Consider the following 19,742-nt stretch of genomic DNA (forward strand, 5'->3'; position numbering starts at 1 on the left):
ACAGCACGACTTCAGCTCAGCACGGCCAAGGTAAGCGGAAGTGAGCGCTGGCGTCTCCTGAGGTGGAAACTGGGGCCAGCGCTCGCAGACCCATGGCTACGGCCGTCAGGAAGTGAATGAGCCTGACGGCCCGCGGCCATGGACATGACATCGAGTAAGGGTACCGGTGGTAGTTCAGACAGTAGCGATGGTAAGGCTCGGATAGGACCTTGGCAGCAGATACCAGGCGTGGTGTAGCACAGCAGACGTGATCAGTGACACAACACAACACCAACTCTCTTAAGTACATGAACAAGGTAGCACGGGATACAGGATGCAGGTAGCAGGAACAGGAACGCTGGGAACTGTAAAACACTAAGGGACCATTTGCAAGACTAACACGGGTTTACACAACAACGCCCAGGCAATGAGTGAAGGGGCAGGACCCTTCTTATAGTCCAGGGTGATTAGACAATTCTAAACATGTGTGCGCGCTGGCCCTTTAAGGCCGAGACTAAGCTCGGACCCCTGTGGTCACTGCAGGCCAGGATGGCCGCATGTGCTGGCATCTCCAGGAAGGAAGGCATCGGCAGGATGAGAGGAGTCTGCGGCCGCAGACGTTGCAGCTATTTCTTTAACAAATGTTAAACTTGTATTAAATATTATATTTTGCCTTTCTTTAGTAAACTTACTAATGGATACTGAATGAATTGGTAATTTTCAAGGTAGGTGTGAAGGTTAATTTAATGTGGACTAATGGGTTTTATTCAGACCTGTTTGACATTGGGAAAAATAACCTAAGCCGATTTCAATGAGTACAATGGAGCAGCATAACTGTCTGTTTTAATGTCTTTAGAGATTTTGCTGACAATGGCAATAACAAATTGCTCTCTGCTATTGAATTGGTCACAAAACATACCTGGACTAAATAATTATAGTCTTGTAAAAGGCACCACACTAATGTAAGATGTTACCTTCTTCGTGGCATTGATGTAAATGCAACATGGACACGTATCTCTTTTAAAGAGGACCTGTCAGCTCTCCTGAGATGTCTGATTTAGTAAATACTTTCATTCCCCATAAAGATAACAATTCTGAAGCACCTTTTCTGTTCCTCTGTTATTCCTCCTGGAAATGTATGAAAAATTTGACAACTGGGTGCTCACCTGTTAATTGGAGTCTCTACATGGACACTGCCTACTATCTATATACAAGGCAAGTAAGGAACAGAATTAACCAAATTTAACCAGCTTAGAAGCAGCATATCATCTACAAACTATGTGCGCATCTACTCTTTCGACTTAACATTTCCACCTAGTTTTAAGACACAAACATGTAAATATTTTAATCTTTGACAGAAGCTGATGCTACCCTCCTGTTAGGGGCACTCAGTGAGGCTTTGGGTGGGAAAGTTATGAACATCACAGGTAACGTTGTTCAAAAATTGTTGTTCAAATATAAAAACCTATTTGAAGAAATAAAACAGGTTTATTTTTGCAGTACAATACTGACACTCTATCCCCACATTGACTGTCCATCATCACACTGGAAGTACCCCATACATGTGGACAAAATCATTTAAGAAAATTGTATTCAAAATAACAGCTTCAAAATTCTAACCACAAAATATGACACCAGCTGAACAAATGATTTCTTTGTGATGATTTTGACATATACAGGTATTCTATGAGATTGATACATTGGCTTGACAATAAACTTTTATAGCTATTGGGAAATATGCGTTAATAGATCACTATTTTGATGAAATAGCAAGTCCAATAAAAAAAAACTAAAATGGATCCAAACTTGAAAAAGTATACATTTTAAAGGGGTTGTCCACTACCAGACAATTGATGACCTAGCCACAGAATAGGTCATCAGTATATCATCGGTGCGGTCCGATACCTGGAAACCGAAACGTTTAGCTGCTCCGGTTGCATGTGGGCACCGGATATTATTGCACATTATGGGATGTATGGAGCCGGAACCAGTTGGCTATGTACATTGCATCGCGGCCGTGCTGCTGAACTGCCGCTCTGCTCCTATTCACTTGAATACTGCAGCTCGGTAGCTATTCTGTATCCGGAGCCAACTGCTTCCGGCATGTACATCCAGTGTCTGGAGGCAGCCGGAGTGGCTTAACGGTACGGGGTACGGGTGTCGGACCTTAGGCTAGGCCGTCACCTTTTCACAGCGGCCCAGTCTAAGCCCTGCACAGGTGTCCCGAGCAGGCAGGAGCATGGGGAACCGGACTCCTGCTCCAACAACCGCAATCAAAGTTTACTTCGGTCGTGGCCGTTTAACCCATTTAACTTGTCTACAGAGGGAAGGAGCTCCCTCTGTCACCCATCGGCGGCCGAAAATGCAATCGCGGACCTCCGATGGGGTGCCATGGCAGCCAGGGGCCTGATAAATGCCCCCTGTTCTGCCCACGGCATATGCCTATTAGGATGCGCCAGAGGCACGTCCAAATAGATTGCCTGTCAGATTTACACTGACAGGCAATAATGCTCTGGTATACTAAGTATACCAAAGCATTATAGCAGCGATCTAAAGGTCGCATAGTAAAGTCCCCTAGTGGGATTAAAAAAATAAGTAAGTAATGTGAAATAAAAAATTGTAATTCAAATTACAGAAAAAAAAGTATAAAAAAAATAAAAAGTACACATATATGGTATCGCCGTGACCATAATGTCTCAAAGAATAAAGTTAATATATATTTTAAACCGCAAGGTGAACACCGTAAAATAAAAACGCAAAAAACTATGGCAAAATTTCTATTTTTTTCCATTGCCCCCCAAAAAAGACATAATAAAAGTTAATCAATAAATCCCACGTACGCCAAAACAGTACCATTTAAAACTATGTCTCATCCCACAAAAAAAAGCCCAAAAAATCACTACATTGATGGAAAAATAAAAAAATTACGTCTCTTGAAATGCGACGATGCAAAAACAAATAATATTAGTTCAAAAGTGTTTTTATTGTGCAAAAGTCGTAAAACATAAAAAACCTATACATATGTGGTATTGTTGTAATTGTACTGACCCATAAAATAAAGGTAACATGTTATTTACGCCGCACAGTGAACGGCGTCAATTCGAGAGTTCATCGAAGATTACTTTGATTCTGTACGTTTAACTACTTAAATGTTGCAGTCAATAGCGACTGCAGCATTTGTCATTAAAATAAGGGGGCCAGCCCCCTCTGATGTGCCATCGGACCCACCCACAATTTGATCAAGGTGGGCAATGGTTGTTATGGCAGCTAGGGGGCCTAATGAAGGCCTACCTCCAGCAGGGCTTCATAGGAGACTGTCAGTAAAGTGATATACTGCAATACATTAGTATTGCAGTATATCATGCAAGCGATCCAGCGATTGCTGGTTCAAGTCTACTTGGAGGACTAATAAAAAAAGTAAAATACAGCCAAATAAAAAAATGTTTTTATGTATATATGGAGCTGTTTTTACCTTGACTTTTAACGCATTAAATAAACAATGGCTAGGTCTTTTATCTTGACTTTTTCAATGACTTTTCAATAGCTTTCATTGTGTGATATCACGCTGCAGCAAGTTATCAGAATTAAGTTAAAGATGGCTACATCTGTATAAAAAAAAATAAAAGTTAAAAAAAAACACATTTCCGCATATTTTTGCTAAAGTAATGTTAAAAAAATAAGTTTGTGTAACAGGTATAAAAGTCTGCACCACTACGATATAATGTTATTTAACCCGCTCGGTGAACGCCGTAAAAAAAAATGAAAAACACCCGAATTGCTGTTTTCTAGTCACCTTAGCACCCCAAAAAAATTGGAAAAAAGTGACCCCATTATTATCCCGGTACTCCTGGTGCGATGGGTACCGGGGTAATAACGGGGGTTAGTGTTAGCCTCTTCACGTCTAACATTAAGCCTCGCCTTAGTAATGGACGTTGTCAATCAGCCAGCGGCCCATTACTAAGGTGTCAGTAATAAAGTTTTAGAAAAATACAAAGACATAGGAAAAATATGTTATTGAAATAAAGATCCCACACAACCCTCATTATCCATTTTATTGAGAATAAAAAAAAAGCCGTTATCGAAGTAGTCCTCAAATCCGAAGTAGTCCAACAACCGAATCTGTAAAAAAACACAAACACACAAAAATAATTAGTAACACCTAAAAAAGCAAAACAATTATTATTCTTACCTTTCCTGGGTCCAGCGCCGGAGTTGCAATGTCAGCGAGCTGGGCCCTATAACTAATCCTCTCATCTGCGATACTCTTCTGCTGAGCCACTGTATCTAATCCTGTAATGTGTGATACTGTCTGCTGGGCCTTATATCTAATCCTATCATGTGTGATACTGTCTGCTGAGCCACTGTATCTAATCCTGTAATGTGTGATACTGTCTGCTGAGCCACTGTATCTAATCCTATCATGTGTGATACTGTCTGCTGAGCCACTGTATCTAATCCTATCATGTGTGATACTGTCTGCTGAGCCACTGTATCTAATCCTATCATGTGTGATACTGTCTGCTGAGCCACTGTATCTAATCCTATCCATAGCTATAGGGTCGTAGTTCTATAGATATGCACACACATATATACACACACACATTTTTTTTGAGGGGACACATATGTATTGGGGCTATTTCCCCTGACGTTTCATGACATTAGCGACGCCCCTGGCTGCTAGTGCTGCATTGTTGGGTCACTTAGAAGACCCAGCGATGCAGCTGAAAGCTGCAGGCCGTCGACTATGAGAAGTTTGGGGAGGGGGGCCCAAGAAGAATCTTTGCATCTGGCCCATGGGCCTTTAGCTACGCCCCTGGACAGGGATATAATATTACCACTTTACAAAGCATTAGTGAGGCCTCATCTAGAATATGCAGTTCAGTTCTGGGCTCCAGGTCATAGAAAGGAGTTAGAAAAAATGCAGGGAAGAGCAACGAAGCTAATAAGGGGCATGGAGGATCTAAGTTATGGGATAAGATTAAAAGAATTAAACCTATTTAGCCTTGAAAAAAGACGACAAACGGGGGACATGATTAATTTATATAAATATATGAATGACACATACAAAAAATATGGTGAAATCCTGTTCCATGTAAAACCCCCTCAAAAAACAAAGGGGCACTCCCTCCATCTGGAGAAAAAAAGGTTCAACCTGCAGAGGCGACAAGCCTTCTTTACTGTGAGAACTGTGAATATGTGGAATAGTCACCGCAGGAGCTGGTCACAGCAGGGACAGTAGATGGCTTTAAAAAAGGCTTAGATAATTCCCTAGAACAAAAAAATATTAGCTCCTATGTGTAGAAATGTTTCCCTTCCCTTTCCCATCCCTTGTTTAAACTTGATGGACAAGTGTCTTTTTTCAACCGTACTAACTATGTAATGTCCGAGCACCGAGACCCCCACTGATCGCTAAAACAAAGTAGGAAGGAGGGATAGAGACGACTATGCAGCTATGACTGAACAGACAAGTTTCTTTCTGTGTTTATGCAGAGCAAATAGCTGTGCCTAATCAGAGCAAGAGGAGAGAACAATTATTATTGCCGGTAAATATATAATACCGGCACAGGTATCAATTATTAGCCAATCATAGTGCAGCATGAGTGAAGTGCCTAAATATCCCTCAGCGTGCCTGTAATGACGGGGGTAGGGAAACGGACAAGTGAGCCCTAATCTACCCGCCACTCTGTCCCTGCCTACTTGCAACGACCCGCCCTAGGCGACGGTGTACAACTGGGCGGCGGTTCCTACGCTCAGTAAGTGCACGAGACAAACAGACAAGGGAACACAAAGCAAAGGGAAAGGGGCAGCAACACCGTGAGCAACAAGAGTGGTGAAAGAGCCGAGTCAAACCAGGAGTGCACGAGGTACCAAACGCAGAGCAGGAGAGTAGTCAGTAAGCCAGGGTCAGTATGAAGCAGGATCAAATAGTTAGAAGCTGTAGCTGGGCCAGGAAACCACACGAGAAGAATCACAAGCAAAGGAGGAACAGGAAAGGCAGGTATAAATAGACAGAGGGCGGGAGCTAGCTCCGTCTGGCCAGGCTGCGATAGGCTCTCCCACTCCTAAACCTGCCATCCTGAGTGGTGGAAGATGGAGTCAGTCTCAGAGACATAGACTCAGGTGCAGACTGATTACCTATGGGCGTATACACAGAAGTTGTGCCTGGCAGATCCTTTACAGTGCCAATACCTCTAGGACAGTGCTTCCCAGTCCTAGATTTAAGAAACCGCATCTTGAAAATGTCCTTAATATTACACGGTTGATTTAAACAGTTTCACTAACTCAATAATAATACATGTGTTTTCTCTATGGGAAATCCTCAAGACGAGGCGTGTTGAAGGTTGGGACAGGTTTGGGGAAACCCTTCTCCACTGCATACCAAATAGTGCACTCCAAATCATATGACACTCACTATTCCATGTTTCAAAGCTGGAGAAATTGGAAATTGTTGTAAATAATTTCTAATTTCCCCACATTTTTCATGGGCTGCAATAGAATATTTGCTGAAACATTCAGACAGCACAGCCCTTCAATAGCAGTGACTGAAGATTCAGCTTCTGGAAAGAGGATCATTACTTTTACAAATTATGTTTACTTTTCTACAGACTATTGGTTAATAGTAGACCGTGCCAAATTTTAATAGTGGGGGTTGAACACAGTATAATGCAAACCACTATTATTACAGAAATACATTTTATCTGTCTTGACAGCTTTGATATAAGTACTTTCAGTTAAGCAATTCATGTACATCTGTGGCATTTAAACTGTCACTTAAAAGATCACCTTGTGGTAAGTAGTTTTACATCCCGATAAAAATCATGCTGATCAAACTACTGAATTGCTAAATACATTTTCATCAGCAGAAAGCTGGAAGAATAATCCAAGTATCCTGGTAACAATGCTGAGGCAGCTGCAGCTGCTTCACACTCAAAAAAATTCTTCAGCTGGTTATAGCGTGACGCCTCAGAGTTTCCTACTTGAAAGATTAATGGAAAGATAATGGTATAGCAGAGCCAATCACGTAGATATCTGCTTCCTATTCCGCTATATTCTTTGACAGGTTGATATTGTTTGTCTAAAGTACAGCAATCAGTTTAAAATCTTAAAGTTGTTACATTTCACATACTGTAAACTTGTATTTTTATATTTAGTTGGATTTAAAGAGGTTTTCTACCCAGGGGTGTTCCCAGAAGTCCATCAGTAAAACATGTAGTGGTGAGCTCCCCTATCCCACTGCTCTTTTCAAGCGGTTATATATACAAAAAGCTTATCCTTAGGGTATGTTCACACGAGGTCATTACGTGCGTAATTGACGGACGTATTTCGGCCGCAAGTACCGGACCGAACACAGTGCAGGGAGCCGGGCTCCTAGCGTCATAGTTATGTACGATGCTAGGAGTCTCTGCCTCTCCGTGGAACTACTGTCCCATACTGAAAACATGATTACAGTACGGGACAGTTGTCCGGCAGCGAGGCAGGGACTCCTAGCGTCGTACATAACTATGATGCTAGGAGCCCGGCTCCCTGCACTGTGTTCGGTCCGGGACTTGCGGCCGAAATACGTCCGTCAATTACGGACGTAATGACTTTGTGTGAACATACCCTTATACCTTTATCACGGTGAGAAAGGTTTCCTTACGAGTGCAGACTCCGGCATAGTCGTCCAGCTCCTCCATCTCAGGACACCTGGACCTGCTTATCGCTCAATAAAACCTCAGTTCCTTCAATCTCTACACTTAGGGGGGATTCACACGAGCGTGTATTCAGTCCGTGCGGGCCGCATGGTTTTCACGCGGCACGCATGGACCAATACAAGTCTATGGGGCAGTACAGACAGTCCGTGCTTTTTGCGCAGCGTTTGTCTGCTGCGCAAAAAGCGCGACAGGTTCAATAACTCTGCGTATTTCGCGCATCACGCACCCATTGAAGTCAATGGGTGCGTGAAAACCACGCAGGTTGCACGGAAGCACTTCCGTGCGAACCGACTGAAACAGCGCACCAGCTGTCAAAAGGATGAATGTAAACAGAAAAGCACCACGTGCTTTTCTGTTTCCGAACATCCAAACAGAGTGTCTTTGCGATGATCGAAGCCGGACAAGCGAACCGAACTTCACCGGGTTCGGCCGAACTCGTTTTGGCCGAACCCGGCAAAAAAATTATTGGTACGCGACGTCAGGAGATAGTCACTGTCCATGGTGCTGAAAGAGTTAAAATGTTTCAGCACCATGGACAGTGACTTCCGATCCCAATATACATGAACCTGTAGAAAAAAAAACGAAGTTCTGACTTACCGAGAACTCCCTGCTTCTTCCTCCAGTCTGACCTCCCGGGATGACAATTCAGTCCAAGTGACAGCTCCAGCCAATCACAGGCCAAGCACAGGCTGCAGCGGTCACATGGACTGGCGCGTCATCCAGGGAGGTGGGGCCCGATGTCGAGAGGCGCGTCACCAAGGACGCGTCAGCAAGGCAACGGCCGGGAAGTTCTCGGTAAGTACGAACTGTTTCTTTTTTTTCAACAGGTTTTTCGATATTGTGTTCGGCATTCACTGTCGAGGGTGCTGAAAGAGTTAGCTCTTTCAGCACCTTGGACAGTGACGGGCGTCGACTAGCCTCATCTCTATGATGGCGGCTGTGCGAAAATCACGCAGCCGCGCATCATACACGGATGACACACGCAGCTGTCAAATGTTTTTTGCGCGCGCAAAACGCTGCGTTGTTTGCGCGCGCAAAAACGCAACGTCCGTATGTATCTCCCCTTAGGGAAGCCTATAAGGCAGTGATAAGGGGATATTTCTATAGTCTCCCATCTGAAACATAATATAATTCATCAGTATACTACACTTTTAACCCACCTTAAAATTCGTAAAATGTTATTACAATTCTCCAATCGAACTCTTAGATGCATTGTTGATATTAGGACACACCTTTCTATCTCTAAGGGCTTATTTACACGAACGTGATATACGTCCGTGCAACGCGCGTGATTTTCACGCGTGTCGTACGGACCTATATTAGTCTATGGGGCACTGCAGACAGACCGTGATTTTTGCGCAACGTGAGTCTGTTGCGTAAAACTCACGACATGTTCTATATTTCTGCGTTGTTCGCGCATCACGCACCCATTGAAGTCAATGGGTGCGTGAAAATCACGCAGGTCACATGGAAGCACTGCCGTGCGAACAGCGTGATTCGCGCAACAGCTGTCAAACTATGAATGAAAACAGAAAAGCACCATGTGCCTTTCTGTTTACAAACATCCAAACGAAGTGTCATAATGATCATCATACGGGGCTGACACACCTAGCTGTTAAGTGCCTTTTGCGCACGCAAAACGGCGTGTTTTTTGCGTGCACAAAACGCACACGCTCTTGTAAATTCGGCCTAAAGTTGAGAAATTGTCGGTTTACACCAAACAACGATATTATAAAAGAGCACTGTTCTTCTACTTGTTCCAGTATTTTAGTCACAAACACGCTTTTTCGTTTTTAAATACCAGTTTGCCGCTAATTTGCATGAAACTATAAACTGAATATTTTTGTGTCTGTACAATTTTAGAAGTTTGTTAACATTAACACCTGCGGATGTAAATATATATATATGACTTACACACGTCCTAATCTTAGTCTTTTCTTAATAATAAATTTGTTTCAGCCACTGGCAAAAAAAAAGAAAAAAAAGGTTGTGTGATAATCGTGGCTGTAAACAATTGGGTAAAACTACTGCAATTGTCAGCTGTCAGGAAATAGATTGAGTTTGGGGCAACTCAAACAAATGTTATAATATGAGTGCTTAACTGTTTATTACAATTTTCGTAACCCTGTAACTAAACGTTAATAAGAGTACACTTGGCGGCCTAGCTGAATTTTTACATGGCACACAGAACTGATAAATGGTCATTGTCGGGAGGGCGAGGGAATGTGGGGGGTATTGGTTGCCGTGGCGGATTAAGTAGACCATGGGCCCTGGGCTGTTACCCAAACTTGGGCCCCCCTTCCTCACCGCCGCCCTGCCGCGCCGTAACTATTTTTGACACTACTTTTTTTGGCAAGCATTAACAGTGTTACGATTTCCCTTGTCACAGGGCTGTGTCCCTACATACTGAGAGTATCACACTGTGCAGGGACACAACCTCCTGTCAAGGGGAATTGTCTATCAGTCCTGGACTGCAGAAAGACTTTTTGTGAAATACAAGGATTCCTATAATAAACATGTCAGGAGAGGTGACAGATTCTCTATAAATCTAGTGACTCACAGGTGACGACGTCTCAGATTCTAGTAGTTTTTTTCCTCTTTTCTTCTCCATCCGGTCCAGCGCTCATGACGACTTCTCCCGGCCATGACTCATTTCTGCAGAATTTGCCACTCAGACGTCTCCTCACTTTTCCAACATTTCCACACCTATAAACGAAAATAAAGTTATCATGGTGCCACATACTGTGCCCCTAAATATAATAGCACCAAACACTGCGTGCCTGAATATAATAATACCACACACTGTAAAACACCACATACACACAGCCCCCTGTACATAGTGCCACACACAGCCCCCTGTAGATATTACACACCCCCATAGATATCGCCATACACAGCCCCCTCTATATATCACACATCCTCCCCGTAGAGAGCGTTACACACAGCCCCATATAGATAGTGCCATACAGCGTCCTGTAGAGAGCGCCACACAGCCCTCCCCTATTGTAAATAGCACCAAAAAGCCCCCCCTATAAAGAGCGCCACACACATACCACTGTGGATAGCACTACACAGCCCCCCCCCTTGTATATAGTGCCACACAGCGCTCCCCCTTGTATATAGTGCCACACAGCGCTCCCCTTGTATATAGTGCCACACAGCGCTCCCCCTTGTATATAGTGGCACACAGCGCTCCTCCTTGTATATAGTGCCACACAGCGCTCCCCCTTGTATATAGTACCACACAGTGCTCCCCCTTGTATATAGTGCCACACAGCGCTCCCCCTTGTATATAGTGGCACACAGCGCTCCCCCTTGTATATAGTGGCACACAGCGCTCCCCCTTGTATATAGTGGCACACAGCGCTCCCCCTTGTATATAGTGCCACAAGGTTATGTACACATTTAAAAACTTTATATCATAATTTTATATATATATATATATATATATATTACCCAATTACCCTAATATAGACATGTAATATATTACAATTTATGACAATTACAAATAAAAGGTCTATTTTAGGGTAAAACTATGTTATTACCCCAAAAAATAGCTGAAACGTAAAAAACTTATTTGTTTACTATTATTTTCAAACTTTATGAATAAAAATTGTAAAATAGCAAAAAAGGTATGTATAAAAACGATAAAAAACTAAACCTGCATTGTCTACGGAAAAAACTTAGCAAAAATCACGTCGTTTTTATTTATTTATTATAAAAATGTGTGTTTGGTGCAACTTTGTAATTACGTTTTATTAAAAAATATTTTCACTTTTTGAGATACAGCTGCTTTGTATCCTGTATCCGTCAGGTCAGCAGGACTGACAGGATCAGTGACACGCAGGATCCACCTCAAATCTATCACATCTAAGATTATAATTTAGCGCAGGGCCCGTTTCACTGATCCCGTCAGTCCTGCTGACCTGACGGATACAGGATACAAAGCAGCTGTATCTCAAAAAGTGAAAATATTTTTTAATAAAACGTAATTACAAAGTTGCACCAAACACACATTTTTATAAAAAATAAATAAAAACGACGTGATTTTTGCGACGTTTTTTCCGTAGACAATGCAGGTTTCTTTTTTTTATCGTTTTTATACACACCTTTTTTGCTATTTTAGAATTTTTATTCATAAAGTTTGAAAATAATAGTAAAAAAATAAGCTTTTTTACGTTTCAGCTATTTTTTTTGGTAATAACATAGTTTTACCCTAAAATAGACCTTTTATTTGTAATCGTCATTGTTTACCGTAAATTTTAATATATTACATGTCTATATTAGGGTAATTGGGTCAGCGCTAGCGTTACAACAATGATTGGCGGGGGGGGCGACGGTTTTTATTGGGGTGGGTATTTTATGTGTATTTATTTTTTCATTTTCTTTTGCACTTTACTTTCCTATTTTTTTATTACTGTGGTCTGTTCCTCAAAGGACAAAAAAGACCTTTGGGGAACTTTATATATATTTTTTCTTTCTTTTACACCATGTTTTTCCACTGTAACTGGAGCTGCACAGCAGCCCCAGTTACAGGGGAAATCAGCCCTCTCATAGTGACGATTGTCACTAATAGGGCTGTGCTGGGTCTAGTTAGACCCAGCTGTCTGCCACTAACGGCACCCGGCGATCATGTGACCAGTCACATGATCACCGGGAGGAATAGAGACAGCGCCGCTGCTGCTGTCTCTATTCCTATACACAGCGTTCATTGAACGCTGTGTAAGAAGACATCGGAGAAGACAGAAGCAGCGAAAGCTGCTTCTGTCTTCTCCTCAGGATCCCCGGCAGTCACTGACAGCCGGAGACCCGACATTCAGCTGCCCGATCGCGCGGGCAGCAAGTTAAAACCTGAGCCGTAGAAAGTCTATGGCTCGGGTTTTAAGGACCCGTCCCTGACCGCTGGCCGTAAAAATACAGCCAGCGGTCGGGAACCAGTTGGGCAGGAGGATAAACCTGCTGTACTGACCTCAGCGCCGGTGACCGACCGCCCGGCTCTTGTCTTGCAGATTCGGAGTAACAGAACAGCCGTCCGTCGCTGTTCTGTTACTCAATGGCGGCGGCCCGCACTTGTCAGGGAGGCGTGTCCTACCCCTTTCCCGGCCAATTCCCTGCTCCTCCCCTCCTCATCTTCGTTAGTTAGCAGCGCTAGCGCGCTGAATAGGTACCTTTGCAAGATGATGTGCGGTTCGGGCTGCCATGGGCCCCCTGGGAGCCTCGGGCGGCCGCCCGAATCGCCCATATGATAATCCGCCACTGATTGGTTGTGGGGGGGCAAATGTTTGCTATGGGGCCTAGTCTTTACTAGTTACTCCCCTGGTGGGAACGTTCACCTCATGAATACAGCTGACTCTACTATGAACCTGCTGTATTATTTCAGCGCTCCTATTAGCCAAACAGCACACACATTTTTTGTGCTGTTTGGGCTACTAGAAGCACCGACCTGTAGCTGTAATGTGCCGCCTTTATATAGAGCAATATATTAAGCTGCCAGATCCGATTTAATAACAATGTGAAAGCATTAAGCTGCCGTATAGATTTTGCATTGACATATGTATGCTCCCAGCTCTATGTATGAAATATTCATGGATTGGTAAAGCTGCAATGCTGAAATCTGTTCTTATGCATGAGAATCAAACATAAATGTGCTTTTCAAACATATTCTTAGGCCCATTTTGCTGTATTTTGCACAGCAGCAGGATTTACAGTATATATTAAAATGCACATTATTAAACGAAGATCTGTTTGCTAAAATGTGGCTACTCTACCGTGCGAGGAACAGAAATCGGAATTGTGGCGTTATCTTATCACACAGTTTTGAAATCCAGCATCCCAAAGGAGTTAGAAAAGAAATATGAAGAAATATAGTAACTATTAGTAGCAGAAACAGGACTATGCAAGCTCTAAGGTAATGGCTATAAAGATAACCCAAATCCCTTGCTGTATTATCTATTGTACTCCACACATACTTAGAAAGCATTAGTGCAATAAGCTTCTCGTTTATAGCCTGCTGCTTGATCTTGGTGCTTCCAGTGGAAAGTATCATGTGCTATAAGAATGAACAGATTCAACAGTAACACTGTATTTATAGGTTCCGCAATATAAACACTTCTGACAGCTATGCCTCTGTATATAGTCAGCCTGAAGAGTAACGTCTTCCTTTACTTGAGCTCTTGTGTCATATGATATCATAACATGTGTGAAATGCCATCATAACTGTGAACAAGCTGATAAGCTACATAATCAAACTATTACATTTCCCAAGGATTTCCGCATTACCTATACTCATATTACGACAGGCACCATGGTTCAAACATCAATACGTAGTGGCCTCAGTGATCCAGTGAAATAGGGCTTGGAGGACCTACATTTCTTATATTGACTGTATAGTTTCCAACATTTGATTTTTTTTCCAGGGACACTTAGGGTGTGGCGTCTTTGGTGGGTGTGTCTTATGTGGGCGTGGCTTTCCAGAATTTCTGCATTCAATAAATGAACAAAAAATTCTGCACTAGTTTGGCTGACAACTATTTTGGTAGCCGGTATCTCTCTCTGGTTTTTCGGTTGTATACAGGCAGGTGATGTCTCACTTTATCACTAGGGCTAGGCCATATGTGCTGACCACTACTGGTAGTGTAAAAACCAGCATAGATAGTGCCACACACAGTGACCCTTGTAGATTGTGCTCCACACTGCCCCCAGTGGATAGTGCCTTTCACTACTCCATGTAGTTAATACCACATGGCCCCCCTGTAGATATTGCCACACACTGCTCCTTATAGTTATTGCCACGCACTGCTTCCTCTAAATAATTCCACAGTACCCCCTGTAGATAGTGCCACATGGCCCTCCTGTAGATAGTGCCACAGTGCCCTCTGTAGATAGTGCCACACAGCCCCCTGTAGATAGTGCCACACAGCCCCCATCTAGATAGTGCCACACAGCCCCCTTGTAGAGCGTGTCACACAGCCCCCTTGTAGATAGTGCCACACAGCCCCCTTGTAGATAGCGCCACACAGCAGCCTGTAGATAGTGCCACACAGCCCCCTGTAGATAGTGCCACACAGCCTCCTGTAGATAGTGTCACACAGCCCAATGTAGATAGTGCCACACAGCACCCTGTAGATAGAGCCACACAGCCTCCCTGTAGATGATTCCAGAAAGCCCCACTGTAGATAGAGCCACACAGCCCCCAGTAGATAGAGCGACACAGCCCTCCCCGTAGATGATGCCACACAGCCTCCCTGTATATGACCCCTCACAGTCCCCCTGTACTTGATGCCACACAGCCTCCCTGTAGATGATGCCACACAGCCCCCTGTACTTCATGCCACACAGCCCCCCCTGTAGATGATGCCACACAGCCCCCTGTAGATGATGCCACACAGCCCCCCTGTAGATGCCACACTTTGGCCGGGGATTCCTCCGCTGGAGAGCCCCTGACATCATTGTCCATTGACAGTGACGTCAGGGGAACCTCCTGGACCAGAATGTAATGTCAGGAGCTTCCCCAGCCGGAGACCCGGAGCAGAGCCACTTCTAGCACTCTGCCTGGGACTCCTGCTCTGCTCCTGACATACTGTCCATATATGGACAGTGATGTCAGGGGCTTCCCCAGAGCAGGAGTCTCGGAGCAGAGTGCTAGTATAGTCTCTGCTCTGGGACTCCTTCTCTGGGGAAGCTCCTGACATCACTGTCCATATATATTTTGAGAGTAAGAATCTTGTGGTTTTAATATATTGTTTATTAATGATTGATATCAATTCTGTTCTTTGCTCTCTCCCTAGTGAGAAACTTACATGATAATTCGTACAGCACTCACCAAATATGATGACAAGAAGTTGGCTATCTATTTTTCTTTCATATATATGCCCAGGATTAGAATTTCTTATAAAACTTGTTAACGACTTGTGACTTGGACGGTTGAAACACAAGATACAAATTAAAAAATAGATTTATTATACATACTACCTTTTTTGTGCTGATAATGTGTACTTACTGTGTCCTGTACACTCATTGTAAAATAACTAGGTGGTGGTTGGGTGACGAGTTTTTGAGCTTTATAAGGCCTAAGTTGGGGTTGGAGATCCCAGGTTTGGGGCCTCCTACAGCAGCCCCGTGAGTGATACAGTCACGGTGCGGCTTGGGGGTCCCATTATGGGGAGATGTGCCCGACATCATTCTTCCCAGGGACACTATACCCTTTAGCCGGGACCTTGGTGATATACTCTGTTACCAATATATGGTCTCTTGTCATTTATGACAGTGTCAAACACTAGGGGACCTTAGTCAACAGACTTTTCCACCCAATTCTCAAATTGACTGACTGATACAAGGATGATGTTAGACATGTTTATATAAATACATGTGATGGTGGAGGTCTTGGATACTAAGATTTACACCTTCCTACAGCTGATATGTTAAAATGATTACAATAATCCTGTGAACTGGAGGAGAATGGCCATTCATTCCCTAGACCAATATGGCAGTAAGGTGGTATGTATCTTTAGTTGTCATGCGCTGGGCCTTTTGAGTGTGTGACGTAATACATGTACCTCCAAGCATGCGCAGTGAAAGAAGCTGGGCTGGAACAATGAGAAGTGTATGACACTGATTGGTCACTGATTGGTCACTGATTGGTCAGCGTCATACACTTCTCTTCACAACGCCCAGTTGGTAAAAAGTAAAAACACGCCCAGTAGTCTATTAAGAAACGAATTAGCATAAATCTAAAATTGTTTATAACTTGGTCAAAAATGATCGTTTTACAAAATAAAAATCACTGCTGTTATCTACATTACAGCGCCGATCAGATTATGTAGGATATAGGGCACTTATAATCTGGTGACAGAGCCTCTTTAAATGTATCTGCTTGTAAAAACAGATAGCAATACCACACAATAGTTACTAAGTTAACATTTCCCATATGTCTACTTTATGTTTGCATTGTTTTTTGAACATCCTTTTATTTTTCTAGGACGTTACAAAGATTAGAACTTTAGCAGCAATTTCTCATATTTTCAAGAAAATTTACAAAACCTATTTTTATAGGTACCAGTTCAGTTCTGAAGTGGCTTTGAGGGCCTTATATATTAGAAACCCCCATAAGTCACCCAATTTTAAAAACTGCACCCCTCAAAGTTTTCAAAACAGCATTTAGAAAGTTTCTTAACCCTTTTGGTGTTTCACCTGAATTAAAGCAAAGTGGAGGTGAAATGTACAACTTTTTTTTTTTGTCAGAAAATCCATTTCATCAATTTTTTCCTGCAATACAGAAAGTTTTACCCGAGAAATGCAACTCAATATTTATTTCCCAGATTCAGCAGTTTTTAGAAATATCCCACATGTGGCCCTAGTATGCTAATGGACTGAAGCACAGGAGCACAGTGTGGATTTTGGGGCCTCCTTTTTATTAGAATATATTTTAGGCACCATGTCAGGTTTGAAGAGGTCTTGTGGTGCCAAAACAGTAGAAACACCCCCAAAATGACACCATTTGGCAAACTACACCCCTCAAGGAATTTATAGAGTGGTTTAAGGTGCATTTTAACCCCACAGGTTTTCTGAATTTAGTGGAATTAGTCATAAAAATGAAAATCTACATTTTTTTACAATAAAAAGGCATAAAGAAGAAAAAGCACCCCAAGATTTGTAAAGCAATTTCTCCTGATTACGGCAATACCCCATATGTGGTAATAAACGGCTGGACACACGGCAGAGCTCAGAAGGGAAGGAGCGCTATTTGGCTTTTGGAGCTCAAGTTTGCTGTATTGGTTTTTGGGTGCCATGTCGCATTTGCAAAGCCCCTGAGGGATCAAAACAGCGGTCACCCCCCAGAATCGACACCATTTGGGAAACTACAACCCTAAAAAGAATTTATCTAGGGGTATAGTGAGCATTTTGATCCCAGAGGTTTTTTGCTGAATTTAGTGTAATTAGGCCGTGAAAACTTCTATAGTTTTTTATTCTTTCTTTTTACGGTGTTTACCATGCGCTATAAATGATATATTTAATTTATTCTGCGGGTCGATGCGATTTTGGAGATACCATATGTGTATACAGTAGGTTTTTATGTTTTACTGTGTTTGCACGATAAAATCACGGTTTTAAAAAAATGATTTCGTTTTTGTGTGGCCATATTCTAAGAGCCATAACTTTTTTCTTTTTCCATCAAAAAAGCTGTGTGAGGGCTTGTTTTTTACGGAACAAATTGTAGTTTTTATTGGTACAATTTTTGGGTAGATGCAACTTTTTGATCCCTATTTATTACATTTTTTGGGAGCCGAAGTGACTAAAAATAGCGATTCTGGTATTGTTTTTTTATTATTATTTTTTTCTAATAATAAAGTTCTTTATAATGGAAAAAGGGCTATTTTTAATTGTATTACTTTGAACTTTAACTTTTTTATTTTTGTAAATTTTTTTCAACTTTTTTAAACTTTTATTTTAGTCCCACTAGGGACTTGAAGATCCAACTGTGTGATCGTTGTTATGATACCCTGCAATAATTATGTTTTGCAGGGTATTATACCTGTCAGTTTCACACTGACAGGGGGCATATTAGGTACTGCCTCTGGCAGAACCTAATCACCTTCCGTAGTTGGCAGACCGGAGGCCTTTGTTAGAGATCATGCTGTGACGTCACTCACTTCCTGCCCCAGGTCCTGCATCGTGTCGATGTAGCTACTTACCTGCAAACGCTGATGCTGCTGCAGAATCAACTGTAGCCTCTGGTGCCGATGTGGCCGACACGATGCAGGACCTGGGGCAGGAAGTGAGTGACGTCACAGCATGATCTCTCGAGAACACGCTGTGTGTCTGCACTGCCAGAAGCTGGGCGTTGCAAAGAGAAGTGGATGATACTTCTCGTCAGAACGCCCAGCTAGTAAAAGTAGTAAAAACGTCCCGATGTACGCACATAATACACGCCCACTTGGATTTTTACTTTTAAACACACCCACTTGGACTTTTGCAAGCCTCATTTGCATAAATACAAAAATGGTCATAACTTGGCCAAAAATGCTCGTTTTTTAAAAATAAAAATGTTACTGTAATCTACATTGCAGCGCCTATCTGCTGCAATAGCACATAGGGGTTGCAAAATCTGGTGACAGAGCCTCTTTAACCAGAAGTGTACCTTATTTAAAAGCTATATCTATTAACACCATTGGATATGTGCAAGTAATTCCAATCCATTCAGATTTCCTTTAGACGATACTGTAGCAAATCAGAATACGGTCCCACGTAGCGGCGTGCACATGCGGTTGGAACCCTGCTCACTTGCTGTGGACAATGCCGCACAATATTATCGCGACCTTCATGGGACGATACCCTTATGCTTCTTCCAAGATGATTTGGAATGGTCATATTAGTTTTACATTTACATATTCCATTAACATCTCAATCAGCTTTGCCACCTCCAATCGTTAACAGCCAAAAAACATCTGTAACTATTAATTATTACCTTAAAAGCTACCCTAACCTAGATCTTCACGCTAATCTGTTACAGTTTATAAATGACTTCAATACTGTGTAGATATTAATATTGCAAGGACCATCTGTGCCTTTGCTGACCATCACTCTTTGCCTTTCACCTAAAAGCTGATGCTTGATCCTCTTAAAATAGTGAAAATACAGATTTCATTTTGTATTCTGAAAGTATTTGTTTACGCTGCCGGCCAAGCGGCATTTAATAAACAATGAATACGAGCACATCGTTTCCTCATCAATCAAACCCTATAAAAAGCTCAGCTAGAGATTTAATCTCTCTTTTCTTCGAGCTGTCCTAGCACAGTGCTTTTTTTACAAGATGTTTTTGTTCAAAACATATACAATCTATCCACGTCTTGTCATTAATTTGAAAAATTGCATGCATGGATCGCAATCCCTGGGAAACATGGACAAGTCTTACAAGTATTCTTTAGAAGTCATTTTTTTCTTCACAAAGTGAGGGTGCTCATCTGTACAATCACTGTCAGGAAAGGAAAATTGAATTGAGAGCATAGAGTAGTGTAGCAATGCATTGCTTTATATGTTTTTTATTTTTATTTCAATGTTTATAAAAGCATG

Source organism: Rhinoderma darwinii, chromosome 11, assembly GCF_050947455.1.
Source record: "Rhinoderma darwinii isolate aRhiDar2 chromosome 11, aRhiDar2.hap1, whole genome shotgun sequence".
NCBI classification, from domain to species: domain Eukaryota; kingdom Metazoa; phylum Chordata; class Amphibia; order Anura; family Rhinodermatidae; genus Rhinoderma; species Rhinoderma darwinii.